Consider the following 22,645-nt stretch of genomic DNA (forward strand, 5'->3'; position numbering starts at 1 on the left):
ACAAGAGATTCTCAAGATTCTCCGGCACCTCTATCCAAAAAAAGTACTTGGTATCTTTTCTTTTGCCTTCAAAATTATTTCTATCTTAAATTAGAATTGAGAGCTTAAATGCAGGGTGACCATCAATCTACTTTTAGGAATCCTCCTTTTTTCCACCTCATCCTGCATTTGCCTTAGGGAGTAATGGCAGGCTTCAAAGTCAACGAATCTTAGAAATCCTAAAATATTATCTGGCCTGGCTAGAGAAGCTATTAATCCATACCCACTCTCCCATTATACAAATAAGGAAATTAAGGACCTGGCAGGGTACATGGCTTTGTGCAAGATCATACAGCTAGCAAGTGATAAATACAAAATTGGAACCAAATATTTTGCCTCCTTTAGGGGCATTTTTTAAATTACAGTTGTTGCCTTTCTCCGTACTGAAAGTCTTAGGCCAGTAGGGGTCAGCCAAGAGCAATTCTCTTTCTAAATGTTTAGCCTTGATTCCAGGGACCACTAAGATCATAAGATAAACATAGGGTTCTAGGAAGAACAGGGGCTTCCCAGGTGGCTCAGTTGTAAGGAATCCACCTGCCAAGCAGGAGATTCAGGAGACATGGGTTTAGTCCCTAAGTAGGGAAGATCCCCTGGGAGAGGAAATGACAACTCACTCCAGTAATCTTGCCTGGAAAATTCCATGGACAGAAGAGCCTAATGGGCTCCAATCCACACAGTTGCAAGAGTTGGATACAACTGAGCATGCAAGAGATGAGGAAGAACAGGAAAAGTTTAGATTATATTAGGCCATCAAATGTTCACATAAGAAAGTGAATGGTAACAGTTTACAGAGAGTGCGATTAAGACCCAAGCTGAATGTATTCTTTGGGAACAGTCCTTTCAGCATATTATGTGGTTAGGCTTCCCAGGTGGCTCAGTGATAAAGAATCTGCCTGCCAGTGCAGGTGCCACAGAAGACACGGGTTCTATCCCTGCATCAGGAAGATCCCCTGGAAAAAGAAATGGCAACTCACTCTAGTATACTTGCTAGGATAATCCCATAGTCAGAGGAGCCTAATGGTCTACGGTCCATGGGGTTGCAGAGTCAGACATGACTGAGCAAGCATACGCGAAATGTGTTCAGGTCCAGGGCATGAAAGAATCTAGGAAGTAAGTAGGTTATGAGACCCAGTTGATACAAGGATCTCATGAATCAATTCTTAAAATTGTGCCATAAAGTGCAGTAAAAAGATTTTATTTTGAATACTAAAATTTTACTTGAAGTAATAGACTCTTTTAAAGATACTTTCAGTTCAATTCAGTTCAGTTCAGTCACTCAGTCGTGTCTGACTCTGCAACCCCGTGGACTGCAGCACATCAAGCTTCTCTGTCCATCACCAACTTCCAGAGCTTACTCAAAGTCGTGTCCACTGAGTCAGTGATGCCATCCAACCATCTCATCCTCTGTTGTCCCCTTCGCCTCCCTCCTTCAATCTTTCCCAGCATCAGAGTCTTTACAAATGAGTCAGCTCTTCGCAGCAGGTGGCCAAAGTATTGGAGTTTCAGCTGCAGCATCAGTCCTTCCAATTAATATTCAGGACTGATTTCCTTGAAGATGGACTGGTTGGATTTCTTTGCTGTCCAAGGGACTCTCAAGAGTCTTCTCCAACACCACAGTTCAAAAACATCAATTCTTTGGTGCTCAGCTTTCTTTATAGTCCAACTCTCACATCCATACATGACTACTGGAAAAACCACAGCTTTGACTAGACAAACCTTTGTTGGCAAAGTAATGTCTCTGCTTTTTAATGAACTGTCTAGGTTGTTCATAGCTTTTCTTCCAAGGAGCAAGTGTCTTTTAATTTCATCATGGCAGTCACCATCTGCAGTGATTTTGGAGCCCAAAAAAATAAAGTCAGCCACTGTTTCCACTGTTTCCCCATCTTTTTGCCATGAAGTGATGGGACCAGATGCCATGATCTTAGTTTTCTGGATGTTGAGCCTTAAGCCAAATTTTTCACTCTCCTCTTTCAGTTTCATCAAGGGGCTCTTCAGTCCTTCTTCACTTTCTGCTATATGTCACCTGCATGTCTGAGGTTATTGATATTTCTCCTGGCAATCTTGATTTCAGCTCGTGCTTCATCCAGTCTAGGATTTCTCATGATATACTCTGCATATAAGTTAAAAAAAGCAGGGTGGCAATATACAGCCCTGACATACCCCTTTCCTGATTTGGAACCAGTCTGTTGTTTCATATCCAGTTCTAACTGTTGCTTCCTGACCTGAATACAGATTTCTCAGGAGGCAGGTCAGGTGGTCTGGTATTCCCATCTCCTGAAGAATTTTCTACAGTTTGTTGTGACCCAGACAGTCAAAGGCTTTGGCATAGTCAATAAAGAAGAAGTATATATTTTTCTGGATCTCTCTTGCTTTTTTGATGATTCAGTGGAGGTTGGCAATTTGATCTCTGGTTCCTCTGCCTTTTCTAAAACCAGCTTGAACATCTGGAAGTTCACGGTTCATGTATTGCTGAAGCCTGGCTTGGAGAATTTTGAACTTTACTTTACTAGCATGTGAGATGAGTGCAATTGTGCGGTAGTTTGAGGATTCTTTGGCATTGCCTTTCTTTGGAATTGGAATGAAAACTGACCTTTTCCAATCCTGTGGCCACTGCTGAGTTTTCCAAAGTTGCTGGCATATTGAGTGCAGCACTTTCACAGCATCATCTTTTAGGATTTGAAATAGCTCACTGGAATTCCATCACCTCCACTAGCTTTGTTCATAGTGATGCTTCCTAAGGCCCACTTGACTTCACATTCCAGGATGTCTGGCTCTAGGTCAGTGATCACACCATCATGGTTATCTGGGTCATGAAGATCTATTTTGTACAGTTCTTCTGTGTATTCTTGCCATCTCTTCTTAATATCTTCTGCTTCTGTTAGGTCCATACCATTTCTGTCCTTTGTTGTGCCCATCTGTGCATGAAAAGTTCCCTTGGTATCTCTAATTTTCTTCAAGAGATTTATGATCTTTCCCACTCTATTGTTTTCCTCTATTTCTTTGCATTGATCACTGAGGAAGGCTTTCTTATGTTTCCTTGCTATTCTTTGGAAGTCTGCATTCAAGTGGGTATATCTTTCCCTTTCTCCTTTGCTTTTTGCTTCTCTTCTTTTCATAGCTATTTGTAAGGCCTCCTCAGACAACCATTTTGCCTTTTTGCATTTCTTTTTCTTGGGGATGGTCTTGATCACTGCCTCCTGTACAATGTCATGAACCTCCATCCATAGTTCTTCAGGCACTCTGATACCTTATTACAGCCATATACATCATTGACTTAGATGAAATGGGACAAGCCCTTGGTCTTTCTACTTGATTTCCATGTGAAGTCTGTTACAGGGCTTCCCAGTTGGCACTAGTGGTGAAGACCTGCCTGCCTGCGCAAAATACATAAAAAGATGCAAGTTATATCCCTGGGTCGGGAAGATCCCTTGGAGCAGGGAATGGCAACCCACTCCCGTATTCTTGCCTGGAGAATCCCATGGACAGAGGAGCCTGGCTGTCTGCAGTCCATAGGCTCACACAGAGTGGGACATGACTGAAGGCACTTGGCATGCATGCATGCACGAAGTCTGTTGTGGTTAAAATCACCACTAGGGTTCTACCTTTCTTCTGAAGTCCACCTAACTTGTTTGCGTAAGTCCCCATCACCAGATAAATCCTCTATCACTTGATGGTGTGTTTTAGCATGTCCTTCTCCGTTTCCTTCTGCCTGTGCTGCCTCACTTCAGCTCAGTAGTCAGCGATCATCTGCAGGAGAAAACAGAGCACTCCTTGACCTTGATTTTATATATATGAGTAGATGAAAACCTCTTGCCAACAAGCCAGTTTATAAACTATATTCATTTTCTATTAATATATATAAATATACACATATATAGAATATAAATATTTTTAGCTGATCAAGTTATGTTTTGTGATTTTTCTAAAACTTACTCCACTGTTTCCTCACCTAGACTAACAAATAATAATTTACGTTTAGTATATAATACTTTCAATTTTGACTTGTAGCAAATCTGGCATGGAACTTAAAACTAGATAGATGGAAATTGCTGAGCAATAGCAAAACTACTGTTTATTTACTGATACATTAATGATGATTTACACATTGCAAAGCATACTTTACTTTTCCCTTTTTAAGTTTCTTTCTTTTTTGCATTTGTCTGCTTTAGATTGCTGGCAGCATCTTTTAGCATTGTTAAAGGGCTGAATTCCCAAAGGCTTTCCTCTCTAAATCGTAGCATTGTTAACTGAACTCTGCTGGTTGGGCCTTTCTCTTCTTATAAAAAGCTATAAGGTGACCAAGCACAAGAGTTTAATTGAGGCACCAATTAAAATGTTGATGGTAAATACTTTTCCATGGGAGATGGAAAAGTAGTTCTGTTTGCTTGAGAATGTAAATTGCGTCATGAACTTGAGAAGCATTTTTCCTATCATGTCACATTCACTGCAGTAGAAGAGAGTATTTTATAAGACACTGACTCTTTTGAAAATACTAGATTTTGATTTCAACTTGTGTCTATCATCCTTTGCTCACTTCTCTCAGTGGAGTCTGTGTTCCATCTGGGTAGACTTATTTGTCCAAGAAACATTGGAAGGCATTTCAGAATCACCTAATATGGCTTTTGTTTAGAAAGCGAAACTTGGAAATGGCACAATTGTAGTAAGCCTCAATAAGAGTGTAACCAAAGGGATAAGGAAATCATCAGTTTGAGATAAACTTTCCTGTTACACCAAAGAGTCTCAAAAAAATGCATGAAATACACATGAATTTTTCTATGCTAATTCGCTAAGCCAGTGTTACCTGTTGCCAAGATTTGCATGAGTATTCAAAAAAAAAAATGAAATTATTCTGGTATCTTGCCCCTTTGTTCTCCTAGTTTTGAGATATAAGTGACACATGTCAATTGTGCAAGTTTAGTGTTCAGCTCAGTCACTCAGTCATGTCCGACTCTTTGAGACCCCATGGACTGCAGCGTGTCAGGCTTCCCTGTCCATCACCAACTCCTGGAGCTTGCTCAAACTCATGTTCATAGAGTCAGTGATGCCATCCAACCATCTCATCCTCTGTTGTCCCCTTCTCATCCTGCCCTCAACCTTTCCCAGCATCAGGGTCTTTTCAAATGAGTCAGCTCTTTGCAGCAGGTGGCCAAAGTATTGGAGTTTCAGGGGCAGCATCAGTCCTTCCAATTAATATTCAGGACTGATTTCCTTTAGGATGGACTGATTGAATCTCCTTGCTGTCCAAGGGACTCTCAAGAGTCTTCTCCAACACCACAGTTCAAAAGCATCAATTCTTTGGTGATTAGCTTTCTTTATGGTCCAACTCTCACATCCATACATGACTACCGGAAAAACCACAGCTTTGACTAGACAGACCTCTGTTGGCAAAGTAATGTCTCTGCTTTTTAATGAACTGTCTAGGTTGTTCATAGCTTTTCTTCCAAGGAGCAAGCATCTTTTAATTTCATGGTGGCAGTCACCACCTACAGTGATTTTGAAGCCCAAAAAATAAAGTCTTTCACTGTTTCCCTGTCTATTTGCCATGAAGTGTTGGGACCAGATGCCATGATCTTAATTTTCTGAATGTTGAGTTTTAAGCCAACTTTTTCACTCTCCTCTTTCACTTTCATCAAGAGGCTCTTCTGCAGTAAGTGTGGTGTCATCTGCATATCTGAGGTTATTGATATTTCTCCCGACAATCCTGATTTCAGCTTGTGCTTCATCCAGTCCAGGATTTCTCATTATGTACTCTGCATATAAGTTAAAAAAGCAGGGTGGCAATATAAAGCCTTGACATACTCCTTTCCCGATTTGGAACCAGTCTGTTTTTCTATGTCCAGTTCTAACTGTTGCTTCTTGATCTGCATACAGATTTCTCAGGAGGCAGGTCAGGTGGTCTGGTATTCCCATCTCTTTAAGAGTATACAGTGTGATGATTTCATACACATATGTATTGCAAAATTATTACTACAATAAAGCTATTTAACATATCACATTATTATTATTACATAATAATTATTATTTACATAATAAATTATATAATTATTATTTTGTTGTTATGGTGAGAATGTTTCAGATCTACTCTGTTAGCAACTTTCAATTATACAATACAGTGTTATTAACTATATCCATCAGGCTAGGCATTAGATCCCCAGAACTTATTCATCTTATAACTGGAAGTCTATAGCCTTTGAGCAACATCTCCTGCATGTCTGTAACTCCCCATCTCCTGCAGCTACCATTTCAGTCTGCTTCTATGAGCTTGGCTTTTTTAGATTCCATATATAAGTGAGATCATTCAGTATTTGTCTTTCTCTGACTTATTTCACAGATCTTGCCCCTTGATTGGTACCCAGAATCATCTTTCCAAAATTATTACCTAGAAAACAGTGTAAAACCAACACTGAAGTCCTTTTAGTATACTAATTCCTTGTGGCTATGGGCTTCCCTAGTGGCTCAGACAGTAAAGAATCTGCCTGCAATGCAGAAGAATAGAGGATTCTATCCCTGGGTCAGGTAGATCCCCTGGAGAAGGGAATGGCTACCCACTCGAGTATTCTTGCCTGGAGAATGTCATGGCCAGAGGAGCCTGATGGGTTACAGTCCACAGGATGGCAATGAGTTGGACACACCTGAGCAACTTCCATTACTTTCACTATGGGAAAATTAAAAAGAGAATGTTACTGTCTTCCTGTTACTGCTAATCCTCCAAAAGAATTCTATAATAATTTTTAAGGAATATACTATTCTTCCAAGAAAGGAATTAAGACCACCAAAGTTTATTCATCAGGGATGGTAAATCAAGCAGCTGTTTGTATCCTCTTCTGGAGACTGAAAGAAACTCCTGGTCCTAAACATTTTTCAGAATCAGCTCAGGAAAGTGGCAAGAACACTCAATGTACCAGTGATTTATAAGGATATTACACTCCCTTGGGAAAGTCCCTGAAATAAATCATGCCTCAGTTACTTTGTGCAAAGTGAATTTTTATAACAGCAATAGTAGAAGAGAGGAAAATTTCTATAGTAAGTCTGGAAATAAGTAAGGGAACGTCATGGGCTTTTTAGAATCAAATATTCCATTGAATCTCTAGAAGTGAATGAAGTTTTGTTCTGTCAAGCTGTGGAAAAGGAGCCAGATGTTCTGGTGGGCAAACAGCTTGACTCCTTCCCTCTACCCTAGAGACTCAAGTCTCTGACCTTGGTAACACAGAATTCCAAAGAACCTGCACATCTCCTCTGGGTTCCTAAGTGGAAGTAAGGATGTATACTAGCTTCTGTCTTGCCTTATGAAAATTAACCAGCATCTTAAGAATGTCAGCTCATTCCTTCCAAAGGATCTATACAGTAAAGTTTCATGCAGTCTCAGGCATTTAAAATGTTACCACACCATATAAATCAACTATACTTCAATTGGAAAAAAAAAAAAAAATCGTTGTCAAAGGTGGGGGCAGTGAAATAGGATCCAGAAGGCCTACTCTTTCTTGAGCTGTAAACAAGCATTTTCTATGTGCTCCACTCCCACATCAGCTGATTAATAAAACTAAGACCAGTTTCAGAATACAGATGGAAAGAGATCATTTACTAAGGAAACCAGATTTGTTTTGTTTTTTTATCTCTTATCCCAGGAACTTAAGATCAAAGGAAAGCTATTAACAAGTGAGGTTTGCCAGCAATAAATTGATTGCCTTTACAACCTCACCAGAATGACAAGAAATAGCTCCATGGGCTTGAGAGGGAAAAGTTTGCAGACCTCAGCCCAAAATGCAAAGGAGCAAGAGGCATTAACAATAAAACATGAGCCCACATGCACCTCTTCAAATATTCCACTCTCCCTACAACTGTATCTGTATCAGTCTATTCAAAGGCTCCAGTCTGTGTAACTCTCGGTGAAATTCTCTCTTAATGAAGTGATGCCCCTGAGAGCCAAGCATTATTTGATATTGAATTCATGACTACCGTTAGGCATTAGAACACAGGGCATCCCTCTAATGGATTATTTGATTGTATATTTTATGCCACTCTTTCTCTAGAGCTTTAGAAACTCAAAGACACCTGCAATACACTTTATGCATGTGTAGATTGTTATTTTACATCTTAAAAATAGCACCGTTATTTTATTTCTTAAAGCCTGTACTCATGAAGCGAAATAAAAAATTCTCAGCCATATCAATCAGTTGAAAAAAATCAGATTCCTTGGATTTGTAGTGACAATATAAATATTCTATTGTCTATTCAGTGTCTATTTATATCTCCTCTTGAACTTCCCAGCATGGATGAAATATTTCATTCTGTCAGAAGAAGTAACACCCAAAATAAGATTACCTTTTAAGTAGAATGGGAAAAGTTTATGACTAGTTTGCTTAAGTTGTTAGGCTATGATATTAATACGACCAGGATTTCAGGTTCAAAGTATGAACCTGTTAGCTATCTGGGTTAATTTGCCTCCTACTTATTCTCTAAAATCAGCTTCCAGATGGCTTTTGTTATGTGTACAAAAAAGAACTCGACCAAGAGGGTAAATGGACCAGTGGAAATTGTCACTGATATGAGAAAAATGGCTCAGACCCCATGCCCTACTAATGGCAGGTAACAAATTCCAGTGCCACTTAAAAATGTGAGCACATTATTAAATTGAAGAGAACCCTACAAAGGTTACAAATTGGCAGACTGCCTGCCAAATACTCCCAACAATATTATTTTGTTTTGCCCCTATAGTGTTTTTAAAACACTTGAGTCAGTTACCAAAGTTCAAAAATTGGAAGATATCACACAAAATCCTGGGTTGCTTCTATGTCTACAGTCCTACTCAGTAACTTCAGCTGGATCTGAGCAGCACCTGCTCCTTTGGATAGAGTGTGTGCTTTCTAGTTCACTACAGTCCCCACCACACGCCACTCTTGTGCTTATCTCCCTTCTACTATATATGTTACCTCCCCAAGCCTCAGACAGTACTGGTACTTGAGCTTATGATCTCCTGCGTGTCTCCTGCATGCATGTGTGCTAAGTTGCTTCAGTTGTGTCCAATTCTGTGAGACCCTATGGACTGCAGCCCACCAGGCTCCTTGTCCATGGGATTCTCCAGGCAAGAATACTGGAGTGGGTTGCCATGTCTTCCTCCAAGGGATCTTCCTGACCCAGGGCTCAAACCTTCTCTCTTATGTCTCCTGCATTGGCAGACAGGTTCTTTACCAATAGCACCACCTGAGAAGCCCATGATCCCCTGAGGTTCTTATATACACAATATGAACAGTTGTAGGATCTGAATCTGGAGGATGGCATGGCAACTCACTCTGGTATTCTTGTCTAGAGAATCCCTATGGACAGAGGAACCTGGCAGGCTAGAGTCCTTGGGGTTGCAGAGTTGGACAAGACTGAGCGACAAAGCACAGGATCTGAGTAGCTTATTTTTGAGGGGAAAAAGATCCATTCATTTAGTTGATGTCAATATTTGATTTGAAATTATAGAAAAGTGAGAGCTGCTGTATCTTCAAAGAAAGACTCAAGAACTTGAACTACTGTGGCTGTCTTGCTCATATCTCTGCCCGGGATTGTTTGTCCCAAGGTCTCTATGCTTGCATTAGCAGCTGTGTGTCACACAGACTGGGCCCTGTTATGTGCAAATGAATGGTGGAGAATGTATCTCTAGCTCCCCCTACCCATCCTCTTTCCCTAAAAATCTACAAGGCTTACATTACACACTTCCAGATCAGACACAAACCTACTTTCCAACCCGTAGATGTTCCTCTAGGGCTCAGGCCAGTGTTTCTGTAAAGAAATTTGCTGTGGCCTCAGTAGATGGCTAATAAAGCAGTTTATGGACTAAAGGTCCAGCTTGCACCACACAGACAATTTCCAAAGCTGCACATGTCCCAACAATCTTCCCCAAACATCCTGACAGTCTCTGTGGACCTATTGATCTGTTTTCTGTACCTAATCCTGGAATTGTTTATATTTCCAAGTGCTCATTATTTTATTTGATTTACTAATTCTGCAGATAATCATTTATCTGCCAAAAAAATTGTTTTGTCTAGTCAAGTAGACTTCTAAAATGTACCCTTAGGTTGATGATCTGTCAGTTACAGAAGACAAGCAATTCAGACCACAAACCAGCTTTATCCTTCCTGAGGCATAGCATCTAAGGAGCAAATACTATTTAGCTCTAAACCTCTCTGCTTTTTGAGCCAATGTTGGCTGGGTTGCAATATGCTATGTGTCAGTTCTGGTGGGCAAGTCTACAAGTTAAAGATGTCTCTTTCCTCTGTAAGGCAGAATTCAGCATTTGCTCAGCTGGAAAAAAAACTTATTAAGAAATAGGTTGAGAACTTTGATGGCATTGCTTAAGTTTATGCAAATGTCTCTGTGTAGAGCAGGTACATATTGAAGCTTACCTGTCAGGAATCTTATGATGGTGAGGAAACCTTGCAGAGGACTTAGCTTGTGCTGTCCCTCTGTGTGCCAGTCTTTATTTATTTATTTTCAATTGAAAGATGATTGCTTTACAGTATTGTGTTGGTTTCTGCCATACATCAACATGAATCAGCCATGAGTACAAACATGTCCCCTCCCTTTAAAACCTCCCTCCCACCTTACACCTCATCCCATCTCTCTAGGCTGTCACAGAGCCCCAGTTTGAGTTCCCTGAATCATACAGCAAATTCTCACTGTGTGTGCCTGTCTTGATGATCATAAACTTTCTCTGTAACCTTGAGACTATAGCTGGACAGGCTGAGAGTTAAAAGCCACTGATATCACTAAATGAGCTATTGCTGGTAGATTCAGCATAGTGAATCATATAGAAGTCTATTCCCATCTTCTGTGTAGTCTTACTATTTATATGAGCCTTGCCTTATTTTTTTTTAAATTACTTCTGTGTCATTTCAGCAGCCCTGTAGACAGTATGATGGAGTGGTGGAGAGTTTCTTTGGAGCCAGTCTGTCTGGGGTTGTATTGGCTGCATGATCTTAGGCAAGGCAAGATATTTCTCTTCTCTATGCCTCAGTTTCCTCATGCAAAATGGGTATTAGGAAAATATAACCACTTATAAGGTTGCTGTGAGGATAAATGAGATGATAATGAAACAGTGACTAACTCAGTATAATGACTGGCATGTAAGTAAACACTCACTTAAATGTTGATTTCTTATTATTTCTCCAGGAAGCACAGTGTGCTAGGCTCTAAAGAGAGCTGTCTGGGAGTTTCATGGTGCCATTCAATGCATTGAAAAGGTTTTCTATTGATTCAAGTGTCTACTGTTCTTCATGTCAGCTCAGTATCACAGAGGATAGCATTAAGAACACACTCGGCTAGACATTACTTTATTCCATTTAAAGTCATTGTTTATTGATAATGGAGACACATGCTCTGCAACAGTTTCAATTTACTCTTCAGTGACTATTGTCACAGACCTTCAAACTAATGGAGCTTTAAACAAAAGGGAAGCAGAAGTGGAACGAGCCTGGGGGCTGCCTTCAAAGTGAGATCGCTGGGTAAATGGCGAAAGCTTCTGGCACTGGAACTGGCTATCAGTAGATGTGAAGCTGGGTTGTTGCGTACGAAATAACCATACATAAAGTGTTTCGTGTTGAATACATGTATCTATGTGGCTCAGTCCCTTCACTGTTCACCTGAAACTACCACAACATTGTTACTCAGCTATACCCCAATAAGAATAAAAAGGTTTTTAAAAAAGTGCTTCATGCTGAAAATGACAATACTCCCAGGGCCCTGGTGAACTAGGGTCTCATGCCCCTTTCAATCTCAGCATTAATGTGGTGGTCCAACCAGAGACCCTTGGGGTAATAATGGAAGAGTCATACAATCTATTTATGCACAAAGTGTTGCTTGAAGACTGAATAAATATTATCTCATACAGATACTGGGTTAGCCAAAAAAATTCATTCAGGTTTTTCCATAAGGTCTTATGGAAAACTCGAGCAGACTTTGTGGCCAACCCAATACATTTAGATACTTTATTTAGGGTATTATAACTGGGATTACTCCCAATCAACAGATTCTGAAAGTACAGCTTAAGATGATCTGAAAACCTGCCTGACCTGTGCGTGTGTATGTGTGTGTGTTCAGTCGTATCCGACTCAGGTGAACCTGTAGCCTATGAGGTTCCTCTGTCCATGGAATTTTCCAGGCAAGATTTCTGGAATGGGTTGCTATTTCCTACTCCAATGTCTTTTTAGTCCAAATTTTGGAAACCACTCTCCTTAGGCTAATTTCAAAAAATATAGGAGAACAGAAGAGTAATATATGAAAAACAACAGTGTATGGCATTCTTCAAAGGTTGAATAACCACATTTTATAGAGAGCTTGAAGGCAGGAGGAAAAGGGGATTACAGAGGATGAAATGGTTGCATGGCATCGTCGACTCAATGAACATGAGTTTGAGCAAGCTCTGGGAAATGGTAAAGGACAGAGAAGGCTGGCGTGATGCAGTCCTTGGGGCTGCAAAAAGTCAGACATGCCTGAGTGACTGAATGACAACAACATAAAGAATAGAAGCAAGTATCTGCTCTTGGATTTTTCTTAAGCAAAATTATAAATTATTGGGAGGTTATGAAATTGAATATCTCTTGCCATTCAGTAATCTTGGTAAGCCTCTTCCTTTCTCTGAATTTTGTCTTAGACGGAGTGCAGCTGACAGCTAGAGACAACTCTTGGTTTTTTCCTAGCCACTAGACTATGAAGAATCTCCTCGTGGGTACTATCCTGTCGGTCACTGCTTCTGCCCCAATCCCATTAGAAGTTATTCACATTTGGCTTTCAACTAATTCTTTTAGGTTTGTGCATATTATCACTCTATGTAAGTGTGTGAGCATTTGACTCTTTTAAAGTATCTACACCTCACTCTTTTTTAAAAAATTATTTTTAGAACAATTTTCAGTTTATAGTAAAATTGAAGGGAAGGTACAGAGATTTCCCCAATGCTCTCTTGCCTGCACACATGCATAGCCTCCCTCATTACCAGCATCACTCACCAGAATGGTACATACTTTACCAAGGATGAACCCACAGTGACACATCACCTAAAGTGCATAGTTTACCGTAGGGTTCACACTCGGTGTTGGCTTGAATAAATGTATAATGACATGAATCTATCACTATAATATCATATAGAGTATTTTCACTGCCTCCAAAATTCTCATCCCTCCTCACTCCTTACAGACACAGCACTCTTTTTCCACAGAGGATATTAGCACTGAAGATATCCATAATGTATCAAAGTGTCAATGATCCACAGATCCCAATGGCATATGAAACTCTAGAACTAATAAAGTAACTTATATTGTAAAGAAACGCATTTAACTTATTTTTATTTGTACTATTGACTCTGGAAAAATAGAATTGTATGTGTATGTGTGTGTGCATGATTTACATGTGCATTTTCATAATATTTTATTTTAGGAATACTTATTTCTGCTTCTGTGTTATGCCACTCCATATGGGCAAAATTGAAATCTACCTGCATCTGGCAAATGTTTTTTATTTATGTTTTGCCATGTACTTTAAGATTGAAGTAGAGATTGTGACAGAAACCCTGATAATATGTACTAACATCACTCAGGAGATTGGTCAAATTAAACACAATTTTTAACTTTGGTTTAATCATAAAATTAACAACATAACCCTCTCTTACCTATGTCAGAGAAGATGCATTGTCCTGTTTCTTTATCCTCTGCTCCGTATCAAAAGTCTTGTCTGACATCAACTCCTAACCGATGTGTCCGTTGTCTTAATACCAACATTAGCTGGTAATACCTTGAAGAGCAGATTGTTTAACTTTGGGTTTTACTTTCCCCATCAATAAAATTAACAACAGCATCATCTAAGCTATCAGTGGTGTAATGAAAGATAGGAATACTTATAAATTAATAAAGATAAAATTATTGAAGGCGATTTTCGCCTCGGTTGACTCATAGTACTCTGAATGGACAGTTTCAGGATTTGGGTTTGCACTGGTCAGAACTTTAATGCCCAAGTCAGATAAAATTCATATCAGCTCTCCTGACCACTTCCCAGTGGAAGAAATGAAATTCTATATTAAAAGTTACTTTTATATGAGAACATCTGCCACTTCTGAAAATGAAATAATTTGATTGGTTTTTATTTTTTGAATGATTCAAGTATTGCCAGACTACCTGGATGAACTTGAAATGAGCCACTTATCTATTTTATGTTATGTTGCTTTCTGTGTTTTTCAATCGTATCTGATTTAACTCCACGATGGATCTCCAAGTATCTCAGTTAGCCTTACTGCCTAACAAACTAGCCCAACAACTTTGTTATTGTTTAGTCACTCAGTCATGTCTGAATCTTTTGCAACCCCATGGACAGTAGCCTTCCAGGAGCCTCTGGCCATGGGATTTCCCAGAGAAGAATACTGGAGTCGGTGGCCATTTCCTTTCCTGGGGGATCTTCCTAACCCAGGGATCAAACCCTTGTCTCTTGCATTGGTAGGTGGGTTCTTTACCCCTGAGCCACCAGGAAAGCCCCAAAACTTAGGGGCTTTCAAAAACAAATATGTGTTATTAATTGTAATTCTGTGGATCAGCTGGGCAGTTCTTTTGTCGAGCCAGTTTAGCTGATCTTCAAAGTCAACTGACAATTCAGCTGAGAAAGGATGGTCCTGGATGGCCTTCCCTGTCTGGTGTTTGGGGAGTTGGGTGGTCAAGGGGACTTCAGCTGGCCTGACATCCTCCAGTAGGCTAGCCTACTAATCAGCAACAGAGGGCAAGTCCCAGCACATGTCAAGCCTCTGCTTCTGTCAAATTTGCTCTTAACCCATTAGCCAAAGCATGTCACATCACCAAGGCTAGAGTTAGTGTGGAAGACACTCCCCAAATGTGTGTGTATATAGAGATATGAAACTTTGGTTGCCATTCCTGCTAGCATTATAAACCTGTTCAGTCACTGGGTCTTCTTTTTTGAAAAGCCATTCTAATATAATTCTGTATAAACTGTCACAAGATTCTGATCATTTCTCCCTTTTCACCAGGGCTCCTGAGCTACAGGAGTCTATGTTGCAGAATTTTATTTATAATAAGGTTTCTTTGAATTTAGAAGACCACTTTCAAAATATCTAATGAAAGCAGGAGGATACAGTGGCAAAAATATGGCACTAGGCCTAAGCAGGCATGCTTTCTCACCAGCATGATGTGGGGTGAGTGAGGTAATTAGGACAAGTCCCTCCCTTTCAGTGAGAATCAATTTGTTCACCTGGAAAATCAGGGACTGGGGTAAAGCCTCCACCTGACTTTGCTATTCTACAACTCTAAAAGGGCCTGATATGTGCAACAATACAAAATTGATTCAGGGCCTCAATAAACATATGGATATATTTCTCTATAAGGAAAATATTGACCTTGGCAAACTCAGGTTAATAAATTTTGATATTTGCCTCAAAATAAATCAATACCCACTTTTTATCTTCACATAAAGTAATACTTTTATGAGCCAAAGCTAGTGATGGAAATGAATTTGCCTCTAATCCTAATAAATGCATTATATATAATGTAATATTATTACAGATCATCATTCATTATGGCTGGACATTCTTTGATTTAGAACAAGGGTATTATACTCTTAATTCATCATTCAGTTAACTTTTCTTCTGAAGGAAAGATTAAAAAAACATTTCTCATTCTTTTGGGACCATTAGTACATGAAATAGTATATTCATTACATAAGAACACTCAGAGCTTTTAAGCTATCAATGGAATCTTGTTTAGTCAGCTAAAGTACATGTATTACCTTGTTGTATGGGTACAAAGTATTTCAAAGCAAGATACCTTTTAATCCTCTGAGGAAAACAGTTGCATATTTCTCTGGCCTGCTTTCACTGTTAACGTTTCCTATTTCTTCTTGTTTTCCTTTGGATTTGGCACTGACCATTAGATGAGGTTTTTTTTTTTTTTTTCTAAACAAGGAACTCAGAAAGAAATGAAGGCTCTATGTACCTGCTTAGCAAAAAATTATTCTGACTATAATTTTTCTCCAAAATGAAACACAATATTAACATTCACAGAGTAGCACAGGTAGAACTCATTGACCATTCCATTATACAGCTCTTAAAAACATCCCTTTAAAAAATTGCTAATATTTGAGGTCAGAATATTCCTTGGAATCATTTGTCCTCAGACTCAGTATAAGGAATTAGTAATTTTCTAAAATTAAAAAAATGTTGTAAAAAAAAAAAAAAGGAGTATGTCAAGGCTGTATATTGTCACCCTGCTTATTAAACTTATATGCAGAGTACATCATGAGAAACGCTGGGCTGGAAGAAACACAAGCTGGAATCAAGATTGCTGGGGGAAATATCAATAACCTCAGATATGCAGATGACACCACCCTTATGGCAGAAAGTGAAGAGGAACTAAAAAGCCTCTTGATGAAAGTGAAAGAGGAGAGTGAAAGCTGGCTTAAAGCTCAACATTCAGAAAACGAAGATCATGGCATCTGGTCCCATCGCTTCATGGGAAATAGATGGGGAAACAGTATCACTTTATTTTGGGGGGCTCCAAAATCACTGCAGATGGTGACTGCAGCCATGAAATTAAAAGATGCTTACTCCTTGGAAGGAAAGTTATGACCAACCTAGATAGCATATTCAAAAGCAGAGACATTACTTTGCCAACAAAGGTTCGTCTAATCAAGGCTATGATTTTTCCAGTGGTCAGGTATGGATGTGAGAGTTGGACTGTGAAGAAGGCTGAGCGCCGAAGAATTGATGCTTTTGAACTGTGGTGTTGGAGAAGACTCTTGAGAGTCCCTTGGACTGCAAGGAGATCCAACCAGTCCATTCTGAAGGAGATCAGTCCTGGGTATTCATTGGAAGGACTGATGCTAAAGCTGAAACTCCAGTACTTTGGCCACCTCATGCGAAGAGTTGACTCATTGGAAAAGACTCTGATGCTTGGGAGGGTTTGCGGGCAGAAGGAGAAGGGGACGACAGAGGATGAGATGGCTGGATGGCATCACCAACTCGATGGACGTGAGTTTGAGTGGACTCCAGGAGTTAGTGATGGCCAGGGAGACCTGAGGGCTGCAATTCATGGGGTCGCAAAGAGTCAGACATGACTGAGCAACTGAACTGAACTGAATTTTGTAAAATAGACAGGAAGGGCAAAAAGTGAAATTAAGAAAGTGGGGGACTTCAGTAGTAGATGAATGAATTGGCAATCCTAATTTTAACTGGTTTTTTTGTGTGTGTGTCTCTTTACTGTTTCTTCCATTACTGGAACATAACTGCAGAGGTCCCCTTTTTCAACATGACTTACATTTTTTTTCAAAACAGAGTCCCCTTCAGCTCAGTAATAAAGCCCAGACAAGGACTGGATTCAAAGCCTCATTTTGTTAACTACATATTCTAGGACTTTGGACAAGTCACTTTGAGAGCTTCAGACTTCTTCATTCTTTAAATGCTGTCAAGATCTATCACACAGGACATTAGTTAGAATCAAAAATCATTTGTTGTATGGACTGCATCTAGCAAAATGCCTGCTGCTGCTGCTGCTGCTAAGTTGCTTCAATCGTGTCCAACTCTGCGATCCCATAGACGGCAGCCCACTAGGCTCCTCTGTCCCTGGGATTCTCCAGGCAAGAATACTGGAGTGGGTTGCCATTTCCTTCTCCAATGCATGAAAGTGAAAAGTGAAAGTGAAGTCGCTCAGTCGTGCCCGACTCTTAGCGACCCCCTGGCCTGGAGCCTATGAGGCTCCTCCGTCCATGGGATTTTCCAGGCAAGAGTACTGGAGTGGGGTGCCATTGCCTTCTCCGGCAAAATGCCTAGTACTCAGTAAATATTAGTTTTCTTTTCCATGCTTTCTTTCTGTATCTCCATGTCCATTAAACCAAAGTTTAAAGGAAAGAAAGAAACCACAGGACAGGGGCATCAGGGGGTCTTCTCACGTGCCTTCCTATCTATCCCACTCTCTCCTCTCTCAAGGATCTGCTGCAGGTGGGGTGGTGGGGATCTCTACAAGCATCACATCTTCCTCAGAGAAGTATTTTCTAACCAGAAGCCGGGGTGGGTCTCCTACTATGCACTCCCTGTTCTTCTCTGCACTTTGCACACTTGCTACTCATTCATTACAATGATTGACTTTCTGTTACTGCTAAGAACATAGACTTCTGTGTCAGACTGCCTAGATTCAAATTCCACCTCCTCCACTTATTATCTATGTGACCTTAGGCAAGTTACTTACTCTTTCTGTGCCTCAGTTTCCTCATCTGTAACATGAATATTACCTACCTCAGTGGGCTGTGGGTGGGGGTGTAAGAAAGGCTGATCAGTTCTGAGCAATGATGAAAATGTTTTACTACTGACCTTTATAGCTATGAAGCTTTCTATACTTGATCTGAGCTCAGAATTTAAATTTTAAAAAAAATAAATATGCTGTTGATAGACTGATTACTTTTGGATCAATCACCAGTCCTAAACTGGAATATAAAATATTTTATCAGTTATGTATAACAGTATTTGCTTCTAGTCCAATAACTGTGACACTTGAACCTCAGCTCGATCTTAGCTCAATTCCTGATTCTACCACTTACATGTTATGTGACTCTGGGAAATTTTCTTAGCCTCCATAATCTCACCTGTAAATGCTAGTCATACAGATTTGCACACAGTAAGCTCAGTCCACGGTTTGCTGTCATATGAGTGAGACCTCTGGCCCATCCATCTCTGTATTCTGTCCCTCACCAGACACCAAAGGGTATTTTGGAGAGTACAGTATTGCCCTTCAGGAGTTAATTGTAATTTCACTTTAGAAAGCTTCCTATTCTGCATGATTTGGGTATTTTAAAAGAAATCCCAGCACCAACTGAATGGCAGTGAAAGAAGGGAACAATGAAGGCACCTTCCACCAAGCACTAGAAAGCACTGAAATTTCTAGCTGTATTCAGCTCTTGTAAAAGGAACTTTAATGTAGGCTGGACTTCTAAAATTCAACTATCCCAATAAGGCCTTTAAAAAAATATTCAAATCTTCAGTTGGGACCATGATACTCTAGGCATGTGAATGAATGGCTTTCCATTGTGTGTCAATGTCTACTGAATGGGGAAAACATCATGCTCTTCTCATTAATTCTCTTTTTAAAATAAGTCCCTTTGCTTTAAAAGATGTTTTGGGAGGACACAAACCTTGTGCACACTCTAGGTACAAAAAAAGGGAAAATTTAGATTTATGATGAAAACATAAAATCAAGCTGTAAGCATTCTAAATTTAATGTGGATAGCGGATACTATACTAAGTGGACTTAGATCATAAAGTCCTGATGACTAGTCTGATTATTTATCTTACTTTCCAAAAGTGTTGTGGTTGAGATAAAAGAAAAAAAGGATAGAGAGAGATGTTCTTATGGAATTTTAAATTGTTTTTCATATAAAGCATGTTTTTCTCAAAGCCGGATTTACCTAAATTCACTGACAGCTGGAAGTCAAATGTATTCACATTAAATTGTCTACATCACAAGATTCCAGTAGATAAAATACATTTCATTCATTAATGTAGAAGAGACCCTAACTCCTGTATTTAACCAAATATGTTTCTCATCATTTCTAATGCTTAGAGAGGGGTATGTGAGAGAGAGAGAAGAGAGAGAGAGATGATGGTCGGTTCTTTTTCATTTGACAGTGTATCATTTTTTAGGTTTGCTTTCTGTTTGGTTTTGCAAAATAGGAAGAGGCTGACCATCTACAATGGCCCAGATTTTGATAGTTCAGGAAGTGACCATAACCATCTCCACTTACTTTCTCTGGAGCCTTCCATCTCCTGCTTCAGTGTTCCTACATTCCTGGAAAACAAAACAAAACAAAAAAAAACTTTAAGAATAGTAAGACAAGGGTTCCTTTTATTGCTAGAGAGAGCATAGTACCTAGAGTAGAAAAATTTATTCAAGATTCTCAAGCTCCACCCCAGACCAACTGAACCAGAATCTGTATTTTAAAAAGTGATTTGTGTGAACATTAAAGCTTAAGAAGTAGTGCCCTAGGAGGTCGCTCACACTGGCCACCTCCAACCCCAGGGTCTTTGGAGAATCCCTGTGACATTACAGTAGAATTTGTAGAACTGGAGAGTAAGAAACAGCCAAGGGTGTCAAGAAAACATTCATAGCTCACTACTCATTGGACAAATTCTCTAGGAATAGGTGACTTAAGGGCTGTGAAAGTGGAGGATTTCAAGGAGGAATGCAGATACTACCTGTTTGTAATTGGAGAAACCAGACCACAGGTGTATAGTGATAGTTAGGACCAAGTCTCAAAACCTATAAATGATGACAGGAGGCACTGGTGAGCCTGTTCAAAATCCACAGTTGAGGGGTGAAGAGAGAGAGGAAGCTGGGGGATGCTATAGTGGCAAGTCTGTGAGGAGCTTGCCAAACCTTAGGAAAGTTGTGTGTGTGTGCACAGACTGATTCTTGAGCTGACAATAGTCACACCAGTTTTCTACCCCTTCAGAGGTCTGGCCAGCTTCTTACAGTAACCAAGTATAGCCCTTCATTCATCCATAAGTCAACTATCTGGCAATGTTATTTCTCCTGATATGCATCAGAAACTTTGCTTAATTCAATTCAATATGTATTTATTGATTGAATATATTAGGCACCATAACTATGACTCAATTTTTTAATTCAAAAAAAGAACTTCCAAATAGTCAAAATCGGTGACCAAGTTCATCAGTAAAGCTCGTAATTCTCCCATGTAGAATCAGGGTAGGCCTAATTCTGAACCTATGTTTATTTATCTATTTTATTCCACTGTACATACAATTCTGTACACACATGAATTTGAGCAAACTCTGGAAGATAGTGGAGGACAGAAGAGCATGATACGCTGCAGTCCATGGGGTCGCAAAGAGTTGGATACGACTTTGTGAACAACAACAACAACACACAATTCTAGCAAGCTTGGTTATCTGGTTTCCAAGTCCTCCATGGAAGGCGTAAAGGGACAGGGCAGTCAATGCTATTGCTACAGGAAATTGCACTGATCCAGCCAGAAGAGCAATAGATTGTCCATAAATAGAGGACCAGAGATGTATAAATAGAAGACACAAGAGCTCAAAAAGCTCCGCTGTCTGGAGTCTTTTTTTTTTTTTTGGTAGCTATTACATTTCCATGCACCTCACAGGACCTGGGCCTTGAAATGTTATACCAGTGCAATTGATTCTTAAAAGGGAGTCAGTCTTCACAGAAAGTTACATCATATTCCCAACACAATTTGAAAAAAAAAAAAAAATGAAAGAAATTCCCTGGCTGTCCAGTGGTTAGGACTCAGACTTCACACTTTCATTACTGGGGGTCCAGGGTTCAATCTCTAGTCAGGAAACTAAGATACTGCAAGCCACCTGGCATAGCCAGAAAAAGAAGAATGAAAATTATGTAACATATTGTAGGAAGCTCTCCATGCAGAGAGGCTCTGGAAGAAAAATCAGGGTGCTTGAAAGGGCAGCCCAGCATTTTAGAGGAATTTGCAAAGGCTCAAGCTATAAAATTCGGGATATGGGCGGCTTTAATATGTTTTCAAAAGGATCAAACTTACCTGGGATAATATTAATATATTTAAATAAGGAACACTGCCTCTGATGGACTCTAATTTCCACTATCTGCCTTTTACGTGAATGAGACGTTTGTACAAGCTTGTACATTCGTGAATATACACAGCATTTCCCATCACATCTGAGGACACAGAGCTGTCAGCACACTCCTCATATTTCAACCCCTGTTTCTAGGTTCTTGAGCATTATTTCAATTAAGCCTCCAATAAGCTGCAAACAGAAGAATCATGGCCCTTATTTGTCTGCTCCTTAAGAATATTCAGAAATAGGGGTATCTGGGTGGGGGGCGGGGGAAGCTGCTTTAGTTAAACAAAATATGCAACAATTAATTCTCACCGAAAAATTGGAATATCTGTTTGTAAAGTATCATGGAAATTATAAACACAATCAACATATAGTAGTATATTGATTTGGTGTATTTAGTACAAACATGTGTATTATATCATGTTATTGCACCCATAAACTAGAGAGAGAAAGGGAGAGAAACAGAACTATGTCAGGAAAAATTCTTAAAAAATACACTAAATATTCAACAGTGTTTTTTCTCCTCTGGGAAATAGAATTACTTGCATATTTACTTTCTTCTTTACATCTCTGCATTCTATGAAGTTTTTGCAAAAAACACAAGCATGCGTGTGCACACACAAACACACACACACAATACCAGTACTTCTGTTTGGAAGGAAAGGAAGAAAAGACGAGAAGAGGGAGAGAGAGAGGAAGGAAAGAAGAAAGGAAGAATGGGAGGGAGAGATGGAGGATCTGGTGAGGAAAACTGGCCCACTGATCCCTGAAGTGCCACTTAGCCTTGCAAGTTCCCTCATCCTTCTCAATAGGAGTACCCTGCCCCTTTTTATTAACGACACTTCCCTGTCGCTGTCATTGATTATTCCACACACCCAGTCCCTGAGACTGTCCCTTTTTGGTAGCTGATAAAACCAAAGCATAAGAATAAAAACATGCAAAGCCACAAAGCTAGCTGTGGTACAGCCAGAGGCTGGGGACACCCACCAGGTGGATCACTCTCCCAGCAATTCA

General features: G+C 39.7%; 1 protein-coding gene and 1 non-coding gene across 2 annotated transcripts in view; both read left to right on the forward strand.

Annotated features, from left to right (window-relative positions):
• Positions 1-22,645, forward strand: part of RORB (RAR related orphan receptor B) — a 211,005-nt gene that overhangs the window by 90,201 nt on the left and 98,159 nt on the right. The gene's annotated exons all lie outside the window — the stretch shown is intronic.
• Positions 18,344-18,413, forward strand: LOC112447924 (small nucleolar RNA U2-30). The gene has a single exon (XR_003036189.1). It is a non-coding gene; the product is annotated as a small nucleolar RNA U2-30 (small nucleolar RNA).

Source organism: Bos taurus, chromosome 8 (genome assembly GCF_002263795.3).
Source record: "Bos taurus isolate L1 Dominette 01449 registration number 42190680 breed Hereford chromosome 8, ARS-UCD2.0, whole genome shotgun sequence".
Lineage (NCBI taxonomy): Eukaryota > Metazoa > Chordata > Mammalia > Artiodactyla > Bovidae > Bos > Bos taurus.